A 14,885-nucleotide genomic window follows, 5' to 3' on the forward strand; every position below is an offset into this window, starting at 1 on the left:
TTCTCATTCTCCTCAGCCTGTAGACATCTCAGTCTCTCTGCTGCTTCTTTTTCCAAATGCCTGGTCTCCAACTCAAGTTTTTTTTATTTCCAGATGAATTTTTTAAATTCCTCTGCAGAAAGGTTGAGCTGTCCATTCTCTGAGTGTTATACATTTCCACAGCCAGTCTGGTCATCCTCCTGGTTGCTATTCTCTGATGCAGCTGTGACCAAATCTGCAATCATGTCTGCTTTAGTCAGGTTTCCACGCACTAGTCCTTTAGCCTGGCACATCTCAGCCAACTGGCTCCTTGTCAGCTTACAGTACTCCTCTGCTGACATGCTTGCCTGCTCTCCCTGACTAAGTTAACAAAAGAAATAAAACAATTGTGATATAAACTCTGAATATTTATTGTGTGGCTGATTTAGAGTACAAAAACACCTTCAGTGATCACTGTACACAAGCTATAGGAATTCACTATTCACACCACTTCAAGCCAGTTAGTATGTGATGTGGCTAACTCACCACTATCAAACAATTAATATTCGATGTGGATATCCCACCACTGCCAAACAATTAATATGTGACACCCATGCACTGGCCCAGTAATCAAGGAGCCTCAATACTCACCACTAGCACCAGTGAGGGGTGTGCACATTGGTGGGGGATAACAAGTACACACACAGTAAAGTACAATTTCCTTTAAGAGCACACAGAGATCACAGTCAGTCTGTGACTGGTTTCTCCCTTTCTCTCCAGATCCCCAATAAGACTCCCCACTGGCACAGATATAGGGTACAGATCTCAGCCTAGTGGTCAAGCTAAAACCTCCAGCACCCTCTCTGTCCAACCAGTGCTTTGTGTCCCTGCCCAAGTAGCTGGCACACATACACACACACACACACACACACACACACACACACACACACACACACACACACACACACACACACACACACTTTAAGATTTGATTTATATGCAAACACACTGACACTCCTGGGGAAGGCTGGAACAGGTTTTCCAGCTGTGCCTTCTTTCTGCTCGGACTATAAAGTAGAACCGACTGCCACCAACCACTAATATCAGCTACTATAAGGCCCTTCCCAAAGGGTGACCAATTTGTGTAATATTATTATTATCCAAATAGTAAGTGTGCTGAACAGGAAGACTATTGGAGTGGCTTGAACAGTATCACCAAATACATGCAATGTACTCTAAGAGCTTAAATTATCACTGCACAAAACAGCCACAGTTGAAAGGTTTAAAATATTTAATAATAAATAATAAAAACACAATGAAGAACCCCACAGAAGCCATACTGCCCCAGATACAGCCTACAACGAGAGAAGAAGAGGAGCCCACTCTAAAAGAAGTAATAACAGCACTAAGGAAGATGAAGTCAGTGAAAGCAGCAGGCTCTGATGAGGTCACAGCAGATATGATAAAGATGCTGGGTGAGGTAGGGGAGAAATGGCTCCTGAGGCAACTAATAGCAGTGTGGAAAGAAAGGCATATCCCAGATGACTGGAGAATAAGCATACACGTGTCAGTATAGAAGAACAAAGGGGACATCCACAACTGTGGGCAGTGCAGAGGCATCAAACTCATATCACATTGCATGAAAGTTCTGGAGAGGGTGATTGATAAACAGATACGAAGAGTAGTAGAATGTAATATGGGAGATGAGCAGTTTGGATTCAGATCAGGATGCAGCACAATTGACCTAATGTTTGCATTGAGACAGATACTTGAGAAGAAGCTAGAGATGAGGAGAGAGTCCACTTGGGCATTCCTTGACTTGGAGAAAGGATACAACAAGGTCCCAAGAAAGCTGATCTGGGCAGTACTGCGGTGGTTTAAAGTCCCAGAAACACTGGTAGAATTAGTGCAGGCTATGTACAAGAACACCATGACTCAAGTACAAGCAGTGTTTGGCTTCACAGAGGGGTTCCCAGTGGGTGTGAGTGTACATCAGCGTTCAGCTCTGAGCCCACTGCTGTTCATACTGGTGATGCACTACATTAGCAAACAGGTTGGAGAGGATGAATTAACAAAGCTGCTGTATGCAGATGATGTGGCATTACAGGTAGACTCTGAGCTAGACCTTCAGCAAAGGATATGAGAATGGAATGCAAATATGAAGGCACATGGGATGAAACTAAGCACAGATAAGATGGTGGTAATGGCAACAAATTGGGGAAATCAGAAGAAGCTGAAAATAGAGATAGAAGGGAAGGTAGTGGAATAGGTAGACGGCTTCAAGTATCTGGGAGGAGTAGTTGAGGAGAAGGGTAGTCTGAATGAAGAGGTCAAAGCTAGAATGAGAGGGGCTGCAGTCAACTGGCATAGAGTATCAGGTGTAGTCTGACAGAAGAATGCCAAAGAAGCTGAAAAGTAAGATGTACAAGACAGTGGTGTGACCAGTACTACTGTATGGCACAGAAACCTGGGCAGTAAAGGCAGAATAGTTGAAGAAGCTAGAGGTGATGGAAATGAAGTGCCTGAGAAAGGTGATAGGATGCACACTGTGAGACAGACAAAGAAATGAGGACATAAGAGCAGAAGCCAAAGTAGCGCCAATTGCAGAAAAGATCAAAGCGAACAGATTACAGTGGCTTGGGCACGTGTAGAAAAGCTGAAGACAATCTGGTAAGGAAGATTTGGGACAGACAGGAAGAGGAAGCGAATATGTCCAGCAAAGCAGTGGATGGATTGTGTGAAAGAAGATCTGCGACAGTCAGGCATGAGTGTTGAAGAAGGCAGGAGTGTGGCACTGAATCAAGAGAGTTGGCGACAATTAACGTGATACCCAGACCCCATGTAGAAAAATGGGAAAAAGGGGGCTGATGATGACAATGATGAATAAAAACACAAGACAAATCTCATCAATTCAACACAGTTCTAACCAAGAGTTCAGGGATCACATGAAACTTTTAAAACAATATTATAGTATAGTCTGACATAAATATAGAAAACAGCTAGGCTAATCTGGCTATATTTCTATCTAACTCTAAGAGAAATACTAAGTTCTAAATAACTACTTACATACAGAGCAAACAAGTGCTGGTGAGTTGTTGTCAGCTTTAGACACAATCCAAAATACTCAAATCTTTCTCTCTGAGATAGTCTTAAATTGATCTACACATTACTGCTGAGTCATTTCACATTACATGATTTTCTACACCTCTGCTGGAGTTTTCCAGGCTCACAGACCTCAAAATGTAACATTTTTTGTAATCTTGCACATGCCAGGAAACCACAGCAATAAAGGACACTTTACATATAGAACATAGTAATTAACTCTTGTCCTAAGACAATAAGAATAATTTCTTAGTCCAGTCTCCGAGCTTGAGATCAGTCACAAAATGCTTCACTTCTCAGCTTTCTTCCAGTAGGGTGCACTGTGGTTACATTTTTGAAGCTCAGAACATATAACACAGTTTCTTACATTTAGTTTTCTTACATTTATAAAAAACACACCTGTGGATCATATTAATATTTACAATGACGTAGAATCATTTACAAAATTCTATTTGGGTGGGCTGGCAGTCTTCACAATATGTACTAATTAAATGACACAATACATGAAGATCCTCATTACATTATCTGATTTTCAGAGCCAGCTGTGGTATATAGTGGATATTTAAGCTGCACCACCAGAAATAAGTAAATATTTATTCATGCTGCAGTTTGTGTTGTCAGGCCATGGATCTTGTGGAATAGAGAGCTCATACCTCCTGATCAGTTGTTTAGAGTTCACTAATGCACAGCAGACAGAAAGAGTAAATAACCAGTGAAATAATTCCCCAGTAATGCTTTGCATACAAACTAGCAAATTAAAATTTATAGACAGAAAGTAAATATTACATCAAATTATATACATATTTCTATCAATGAAGACAAGCCTGCATACATAGTTACATTTTTATATACATAAACATTTATATACCTCTTAACTGTCCAGAATTTTGCAGATTGTCACTGATTTTGTCTCATATTTTTACTCTGTTCCTTGCAAAAACTGTGATCTTCTAGTAAATCACTGACCACTGAGGATTAGTCAGACAGAAATGACAGACTTTAGAGTTTCATTATTTCTTATTGTATGAGAAGCTGACTTAACTTTTACTTGTAGTACACAGGCGGTCCTTACCCTGTAACCTCATCTTCCCATTGGCCTAGGAGGTCAGGATGTTGATACCTAATATCACTATAATGGCGATGACACTGTTCTTCCATGTGTAGAATGCCATTGGCATGGGTGACTGTCTGGGTCAAACTATTTCAGGCTTCAGTCTAATACAGAGGCCCTTTGTAACCATCTTGCAAGAATTTCTTGTCTTTATGGAGTAAGAGGAAAAAGATTTTAGTCTCCTCCACAAACCATCCTTGTGTTCCAAATGGACAACTTCTTTCCTTCTTCTTCTCCAGCCACGATTCTCTTAGAAGAACTGAGGAAAATGACAGACACTTCTCACCCACACCTGTTGTGTGTGACATCTGCTTTTCAAAGACAGTCATCTCATTTGTGTGGCATATGGTGGGTCAGACTAACATATGTATTGTATTGTATTATAATGGTTCATGATGGCACTTTAAGGTGTGAAACACAGTGGTACTGTATCTCTTTATATGCTGTTCAGAAAGCAGGCATTGCAGCAACTCCATTTCTGTAAGGTTATACATGGACTTCCAAATCTCCCCCAGTCAGGAAATCAAGGATCCAGTTGCACAGCCCTTTATTTATGCCAAGTTTGATTAGATTTTCTATAAGTTGCATTGGAATCACTGCATTGAATTCTGAGCTGAAATCTATAAACAACAGCCTAGCATAGTTTTTTTTCTCTTCAAGATGCTCCAATGTGAGATGAAGTGCCACTGACATGACACAAACAGTTGATCTATTAGCCCAGTAGGCAAACTGCAGCGGGTCAAAGGACTGAGGTAGTGCTGTAGTCAAATGCCTTTTAATCAGTGTTTTAAAGCATTTCATTAAATTTGATGTAAGTGCCACCGACCCGTAATCATTTAGTCAGGTGGGGTTGACTTTTTTGGGCAGAGGGATAATGCTGGTAACTTTGTAGCATGCTGGTACTTTTCCTCAACAAGTGAGGTATTGAAGATGTCAGTCATGACTTTGCTGAGTTGGTCTGCATAACCTTTCAATACTTTCCCCAGAATGTTATCAGGCCCAGCAGCCTTCCTGGGGTTCACTTTTCTCAGTTGGTTCCTTACATCCACAGCACTGAAGTTAAGTACTGCCTCCTTTTGGTTATTAAGAAGCTTTACAGCCTCCAGGTTGTTTTTCTCTTTAAACCTGCAATAAAATGTGTTTAGATTGTCCAGAAGTTCAGTGCTATCATTGCACTGAGCTGACTTGGACTTGTAGTCAGTTAGCTGTTGAATACCATGCCACAGGCCTCTTGAGTCTTTCGCATCCTTGAAGGATCCTTGTATCCTCTTTCCATACTCCTTGTTGGCTCCTTGATACCCTTTTTTAGATTAGCCCTTGCCACCCTAAGACCATTGTTAGCCCTTGCCACACATAGACTCTTCTTATCCTTTGCCCTGAAAGCAGTGTCTCTTGCCTTCAGCAACTCGTACACCTTGCTGTTTAGCTAGGGTTTTTGGCTGGCTATTACTTTAATATTTTTGATGTTCATTACATCACATATGAGTGTGTGCTTATAACAGCAACACATTGCCTATAATTTCTTTCACTTTCCATCACAGTGAAACATCAGCATTGCACATAAGTGTCACTCTTTGGTGGTCTTGGCTAGATGTGTTAGGAAGGAACATACCTTTGGTACACTGGTGCAGAGAGTAGTATTACCATCTCCCTGTGCTTATCTCCCTGTCTGAATTCTTGGGTGTGGCTCCATCTGTGTGGAGTCTGCATGTCCACTCAGTCTGTGTATGCATTTTATTCAGGTTTTATTCCCAAATTTCTGCCATAGGTGTGTGTGTGTGTGTGTGTGTGTGTGTGTGTGTGTGTGTGTGTGTGTGTGTGTGTGTGTGTGTGTGTGTGAGGAAAAATAGTATGGATGGATGTGTACATAAATAAATAATAAGGCATGGAATACATCCCGTTATATCTAGACATTCAGACCTTCTAGGGGCTGTCATTCCTAGTTGTATAACAGGTTTAGTAGGGCACTCAGCCGTGGGCACCACCTAATCTAAAACTGACCCTTCTCAGAGGTGGACACAAAGATTTACATAATTTGTGTGAGTGCCATCGATACTGTCATATTATTTTTTAAATCTTCCTCATAGTCAAATTTGTGAGGTATACACAGAAGGCCTCTATAGCTTGTATGCTGTCTAAGAGCAGAACGGTAACTATTTCTTTTTAGCTTTACTGAAAAATCACACCATAGAGGTGTGCACAAAAGGTTGCTATAGCTTGTCTAGGGGGATCTATATTACATAATCGAAACTTTAGGTAGTCGAATACCTAAAACTTGATCACTGAATGTCGAAGACTTAAAACTGTGAACGGCAGTTTCCACACAGGGGAAACAATTTGTTTGGCCGTTACATAAATTTTCTCTTTCTGTAATGTGGAGCGATCTCGGAATTGGTATATTTAGTTAGGGGGTATGTGGGAGACACAGCCCCCCACATCAGAGGGTGTGGGGGAGAAGCTCCCCACTTGATTTGTGTTTGATGGGTTTTTTTTAGATGGGACAATGGCATTGCTTCCCTGTGTGGAAATTACCGTTCACGGTTTTGGGTCTTTGACATTTAGTGATTGATGTTTAGTTATTTGAGTAACTAAACATTCAATCATGTGATATAGACCTTGTCTAGGGTCAGTGTTCTGTGTATGAGCAACAAATTATAATGAATTACTGTGAGTGTTTTTTCACACCTCATCACAAAGGAGTTCTCCTCCAGAAAAAAAGAGGTTGTTGTTCCTCTCTACTCATCCCTCAACAGACCCATTATAGAGTACAAAGCCCCGTTTGGCATGTACCTTGCAAGACATCTACAACAACTGGAAAGGCCTCAGAAATACCTCACTAAGAGGATTACCTGCCTCAAACAGATGCCATATGCAGACCATCTCAAAAAACTCCAGCTCTACTCCGTCGCATGTCGCCTACTCAGAGGCAACCTCTGCCTAACACACAAAGCCATGTCAAACCCAGATCTGTTGGACATGCTAAACTTAAAGAAATCCCAGTCTCTCTGAGCCACACACTCCAGGGACCCAAACCTTGTCACCACAATAAACAGAACATGCTGGAGGGATAGATTCCTGTCCCAGAGACTTCCCATGCTCTGGAACAGACTACCCATTCACGTCAAACAAAGCTCCTCATTAGCCCTCTTTAAGAAGAATCTTGACAACTGGATGGGAAATAGGAAATTCACCCTGGGGATCACTTCTGTGGCTCTGCTCGACAGGGGCAGAGGAAAATAATTTTCTTGGGTGGCGAAAACCAGGGAAGTTTTTTTGGCTAGGCTGATATAGGCTGATATAGGGTCGATAGCCTAGTACCTACCTATGAACTTATGAACCATAAAGTGGCTTTGTTATGTGAATTACTTCTGCAGCCTATGAGAACTTCATATTTGCACAAAGAGAAGATCTCTGCATGCAGCATACATCTCTGACTTTACATAAGTTGCAACATCTCCAGTCACATACTGTACATCACTGCCTTCAGCTATCCTTTCCTGACCACTTTTGCTCTCTCTGAAATATTGCTTCCTCTGGTGTTGCAAGATGTCTTCTGTTAAAGATGACACAGATACAAGCCCAGTTCTTGCTGTTTCAGTTGCATCAACCCAAACTTCTCCAAGGAGTGCTTCATATCCTAATCATTATGGCCTTTCTCTGTTCTAATGCAGGTATGTATATATGCTGCCATTTCCTTCATCATTTTAAATGGCCACTGCATCCACCAAGTTATTACCTAGTCCTTGTGTTAATACCCTTTTAAACTATGCCCCTGAATCTACCCAAGGTAATTACTATGAAAAAAATTATTTGATTGCCATCAAACTCTCTCAGGAATTAACTTAATTTCCTTTGTGTCATTACTGTCCCTGACAATATCAGTGCACCTTCTGGATTATTTACAATATGCTTCCAATTTGACCATAGCACTGGCTGCACAAATGGCTATTGTGCTCCTTCTTTTGTTACTGATTCAGTGATTTTATCATAACTGATAATACTCACTTACCCTGTGAAATAAATTAAGTTTTAATGAGATTATTGCAAGTTAGTCCATTTCAAGAAGTAATACACTGTCCTACTTTTGCTCATTGTAAACTCCCTTTTGTGATTGTTCCTACATAGCAAAATGTGCATTCTGTCTCATTACACATTTTCCAGTATTCATTAGCTGTGCAATTATATGCATTGCATTTATTCTGTATTCTCTTTGACAATGCTGCTGGCTACAATTCTTTCTCTCTCTCTCTTTGAAAATAAAACTACTATTTAATGACTAACTACATCAGTTCTATCCAAATCATCACTATATCTGTTTATATACCTGTTCAAATAAAGTGAGATAGTGGCGTGATGACTGCAATGATGTCATTGTCATTCCTTTGTTTATTCATTCATTTGATCATTGTTCACAAAAGATGGGCAACCTTTTCATTTCATCAAATATCCATGCCATGGTCATAAGAATTTCTCATTTAACTCTTTACCAGTCATTTATATTATGTACATAAGCAGATATGAACTTCTCCAGTAAATTAACTGTATAACTGACTATGTTCACCACCCCCTCCCAACCGTGTGTCATGCTCATCAATCCTCTTTTGCAGTGTTGATGTAATTCATCATTTAGTCAGTGCTACTGTCGCATTAATTTATTCTTAAACACATAACTATCTGGGTGAAGGATGTAGACCCCTAAGGTTTCCTCTCCCCCTCAACCATGGTGATATACTCCAACACATGTATCATCCACCTGTCCATGATTACCCACGTCCTTCTGTTTTGGTGATCTATGCCAACATTTGTATTGTACCACTGTCTCATTCAACAGACTCCTAAGCACATTGTACTTTATGTGAAGTTTGCTGAGGTTTCCAATGGGACTATCACAGAATCATCACATAGGCTGTGGTGTACTCCATATGCCATACATGACGTGAAACCAAATAGGTCTGGATAGCATTGTAAGATGGCGGAGGGCCTCTGCAACACTATCTTAATACTTTGGGACCTGGCCCAATACATTTGCTCCATTATTACTGCATTGTAATGTCAGTGCTTTTATAGCTTAGCATGATGAGTTGATAACGATCAGTATCTTTATTAACCTTTTGTATATAGTTTCTTTTGAAGCTTATGCCTTATTTTACCAGGATGACTTATCATGATAACTAATGTAAGTGAAACGTACTGTACGGACAACTGTTTATTGTTTATATATCTTTCATTTTTAGAACTAAAGATTTTTTTTTTCCCTGGGCCTTCATTGAAAATGGGTTTCAACCCGTGTGGACAATCCATTCAACAAACTACAAATAAATAATAAATTATATATAATAATTTTATTCTTACTGCATTAAATGCTGAACATTACTTTTTACTATAATCTTGAATATAAATGAATTAGCTTATTATTTAACTATTTTGTACCGAGATCATCATTTTGGAAATATTTTATGGTGAAAGTGAATCGGCAGCTTAACAATTATTTTTATTGCTAATCAAGAATGTTGCAACTTAAGCTATGTTTTCCTTTCTAATATTGAATAGAGACGAAACATTTGACCGGGCATAATTTTCCTGATATTAACTGAAAACAAAATGTCTTGACCATAATACTTACTTTAGAAAGCTCTTTATTGAAATATTTAAATTATTCAGTAAAGGTATATGCAAAGAAATCCTATACATAAAATGGTTGATAAATACCATTTTTAACTTGAATATCAGTTCACGGGATAAATCATGTTGATAAAATAAGGCATGAACTTAAAAGAAAAGTATGCATGTGAAGGGTTGAAATTATTTACACTCCTAAAGAGATTAAGATGCTAACTGTTTATAGTGCTTCAAGCAAGCTTTAAATGCAGTAATGTTACAATGTCGAAATACTGACTTAATATACATACACACACACCCACACTCACACACACACACACACACACACACACACACACACACACACACACACACACACACACACACACGCACACACACACATAGATAAATAGATAGATATAGATATATAGATTGATATGTATTTGTATAAATGTGTATTACTTTAAATACCAGATGAACTCTGATTGACAGAAAATACATCAAGCAGGTTAATCAGTGATCACTGAAACACAAAAACATCTAACTGAAATGATTGCAAATAAAAACAGCCCTGTTACATTTGCAATCATATAATAAAACTCAAAACTTAACTTTTATGTGGGAGGATTCACCCCGACACACCCCTGGAATTTAATTATACTAATGCCACAACTGTACAACCTCGGAGAAAGAGGAAAATTCCTTAAGTATATTACAGTCAAACTGCTCTAATTCGACTGTAATATAATGTGACCACTTTCACTTACAACAATGCAAAGGCACCCATATATATTTGTAAATATATATATATATATATATATATTCATATATGTGTGTATGTTTGTGTGCATAAATATGTATATATATATATACACACACACACACACACACACACACACACACACACACACACACACACACACACACACATACACATACATATTGTATTCAAGATTACTGTACTAAATATTACATATAGATAAGAATGTATATTATGAATTTTGAGTAATTTTGAAAAAAACAACTCAGGTGTTCCAGTAATTCAAGTCCATGTAAACTACTGATAGCTAAAAAGTAGAACAATGGGAAGAGCCAGCAAACAGACAGACATACAGACAGAGAGAGAATACCAACTTGGAAGACAACTCCTCAGCCTAAGCTGGTCTCAATTGAATAATGGGGTTGAGAAATCATTCAGTGGTGTTAAGATCAATAATAAATCAATAAAGTTTCAGGTTGACTTTTAAATGATGATGCATTTTTCACAAAACTGAACAGTGTCACACCAGTGCGAGTATTGCTGCTTCACAGCAGTTGGTTCCCCAATTTAGCACTCAGCTTTAGTGGCTTCTGTCCACGGTCTGCACATCCACTCTCTGTCCACATGACTTTTCACTGAGTACTACAGTTTCTTCCTTCCACTCTAAGATGTGTTTTAGGCAATCTGTCAGTCTTCTAAAATTGCTTGTAAGTGTGCATTCTGCATGAGAGTGTGTCTGTTTGTATTTGCATCCTGCAATGGGTTAATGCCACCTTCAGTATATGTTTCTTTTTCCTTGTGCCCAGTGAGTGCTGGGATAGGACATGTTTTTTCCCAAGAGCCTACAGTGAATTAAAGAAGCAATTTAAAAAAATAAATGAACGAAGGAATGAATAATTACAATGCTATGTACTAGTAATTCCCTTACTTGTGATAGTAAACAGTGTTACAAGATCAATACACAAGACTTCAAAGATTATAAACGGATAAGACTATTCACAGCATACTTTCAATTAAGCCTTAAATCATATACAAGTAAATGTAGAAGTGTTGTATTACTGAAGTCACAAATGACAAATATACTGATTTATATGAAAGGTTTAACATCTATTTGCATGCACATGTAGAAGAGCATAATATTAAAATAACAGAGTATGCGTCTGACTTATTCTCATGGAAGAGCATAATATTAAAATAACAGAGTATGCTTCTGACTTATTCTCATGGAAGAGTATAATATTAAAATAACAGAGTATGCGTCTGACTTATTCTCATGGAAGAGCATAATATTAAAATAACAGAGTATGCTTCTGACTTATTCTCATGGAAGAGCATAATATTAAAATAACAGAGTATGCTTCTGACTTATTCTCATGGTAACAATTTTTATACACATCACCAAACCATATAAGTAACCAGTTAATAGACGGCAGCTATGGAAATATTTCAGACATAGTGACTAGTACTCTATGGGCACCTTGGGTACACGGATCCAATAAGGAGCTGTATGAACCATATACAGATTTAAGGGCTATCTTGAAGGGTAACCTTATACACCTCAGTAAATTTCTCTGGTAAGGGGAAAAAGCTGTTGCTACAAGATAATTCTAACTACTTAGTGTGGAATGTTTTATATGTAAGTATGTCATTTAGTATTAATTGCTCATAAATCTGGATACGGGGTGCAGGCCTACTGAGAATGCTATGAAACGTAGCAACACTACTATGATAGGTTACCTTGAAAGGTTCTATATACTTAGTAACACCTATATTCTGCTGTGGTTAAAGGTACTGAACATTTGCAAACAGAAGAGCTGCATCTGACATTTCAAAAGCCAAACATACACTTATTGAGAAAGGGCAGTTCTTAACATGAAAGATAATTACTGCTAGGAGACTGGGAGGTGCACACTTTTAATTCCATTGGGTAAAAAAAATCATTGAATGGTCAGATGGTAAAGGAAAAAAGGCAGTAGCAGTATTTCATGAAATTCTCAATACCCTTTAATTGGAAAAATGTTACCACAATAAGCCCTGCTTGCATGAAAACACATGCCGCCAGAAATTAATAGAAATGTGTGAGGGGAGTAAAGATGTTCCATGCACTTCCAATGAATGCTGGAAACATGAATTTAGAAGACGACAAATTGGGTTGTAATAATTCTGAATCTTAGCCATAGATAGAGGAATACAATAATGTTTTTTTAATGGAAAAATTTGCTTCTATTAAAACAGGAAATGTAGTTATACCACTGTAGGAAATGGATGTCTGTATCCTTGAATAGGATACACAAGTAAAGGACTGTAAAGAAAAAATATATAAATAAGGTAAAATGAGCATTTTAAAATAAAAACATGCAAATCTGTGTATGGCACTACTCAGAGATCCCAACTTGGAGGCCATGTAGTAGTTGGCTATAAATGCTGTAGGTCCTCGGTGATGGACGGAATCAGACTACTGGCATGATAAGGTGCACCGTGAGTGGACTTCTAGTGGCAAACCAGTAGAGGTTTAGCATTTGATAGTTCAAGAGCCAGTTATGAATCACATTTGATCATATTCCATGACAAAATGTTATCAGGTCATCTGGGCATACACCACTGAAAATGAAGGCTAATGCAATATTTTTATTGATTTAGTATTGTGACAGATACATTGTAGATATTGTATGGTCCACCAGTTCAGATCAACTGATGACCACTTCACTGAAATGCATTAAAGAAAATAATGTAGTGGACCAGGGGAAAGTTGAAAGGTAAATACTGTATACCGTCTTAAAGGAAAGTTTGTCCCCCACATTGTCTTACTTGATGTAGTATCCCGTGAGTTTATAAAACATCAGGACAGTTTTGGAAATTTGCTGAAATGGCCAATCACCCAGTCACGAGTTGATATAGTGCACATATTCCAGGTTGCATTATATGCAGACGCTGTGAGCAATGCCAAAGTGTGGGTAAGGAGACTGATAATAAAGTGATGCCATCCTTGGTAACTTTACTTAATGAGGAATGATTTCAGAAGGTGACAATAGATATTACTGAATGATTGTTAGTGGTATTGTTAGTCAAAAATGAATTCCAATCTACTGATATCTCTCTCTCTCTGTCTCATTACCTCTATACTTGGTTTCGGTGCTCATCATTCATTCAGTCGCACCGAGTGCTACAGATGCACTTTAGTATTTATCTGTTACATCATTATCTCATACCAAATTCTGTGTGGCACTGATCTTGAGATTCTTTATGTCACAGTCATCCTTAATAAAGTCAATTACCATATCCTCACAAATTATAGGTTACCGCCAATAGCTCCTGCTGGTCAGCTGGTCATCATTTATATGTGAATTACATGAAAAAATAGGTATAAACCCAGTACATTGATACTAGGTGATTTAACTACCCTATCACCAATGGGGCACTTACACAACAAATAGTAAGTACACACTGTGGTTCCTAGTATTTAAATGCTGACTCCCTAGACCTCATTGTACACCTATCACTAGCTATGTAAACCTTCATAAACTTCTCCTTACATCATTGCCCATGCCTACACCCCAGCATATATCATACCCTCTCTGGTTAAGTTTGATCACCAGACTGTTATCTCACCACCAAAAATCAAAACAACACTATTCTACCACTAAACCCCATTAAATTTAGAGATATCTCCAATGCCAACCTCCAGTCACTATTCTTCTCAGATAACATAGCTGAATTTCAGTGTGGCCATCCACCTACTAAACCTCTTTTCCAATCTACTGCCTTCAGCTCCAAATTTTGCTCCCATCTCAATAGCTGCATTGAGGCATGTCTTCCCATGTGCCACATATACAACAGAAAATTCAGCAATAAACATTTATGGTGAAATTGACACATATGTAAATTGCACAACAAAAATGTCAGTGAAGTTAAAATTGGTTAGCAAAAATCTCAAGTGCTATGTTAAAAAATATTAGGATCCATATCAATTTAAATTGCCAATCCCAATAAAGATAACAACAACTTTTTTTCATCACCATCAAGAATCTCAGGTGTAACACTCAGTAATGCTTGAACTAATATCTGGTGTCTCTACTTAACCTAATCCTAAAAGCATTGCCAACATCCTAGTCAAAATATTCAGCTCCAACTTCATCCCACCAACTAAACGTTAACCCCCTCATTATTATTTTCCTTGATCAAATCCTATTAGCTCTACTTCTTCTTCTTCTTCTTTTGGCTTTTCCCTGTTATGGGTCACCACAGTGGATCACCTGTCCGCTCATGATTGGCAGTGGAGTTTTATGGTGTCGAGTTGCCAGCCCGGCAACCAACCTTCCACAGAAGGCACACGCATGCACACACTCACACCTAGGG

The sequence above is a fragment of the Protopterus annectens genome, chromosome 3.part1 (assembly GCF_019279795.1).
Source record: "Protopterus annectens isolate FY-2018-M chromosome 3.part1, PAN1.0, whole genome shotgun sequence".
In the NCBI taxonomy this organism is placed as follows: Eukaryota; Metazoa; Chordata; order Ceratodontiformes; family Protopteridae; genus Protopterus; species Protopterus annectens.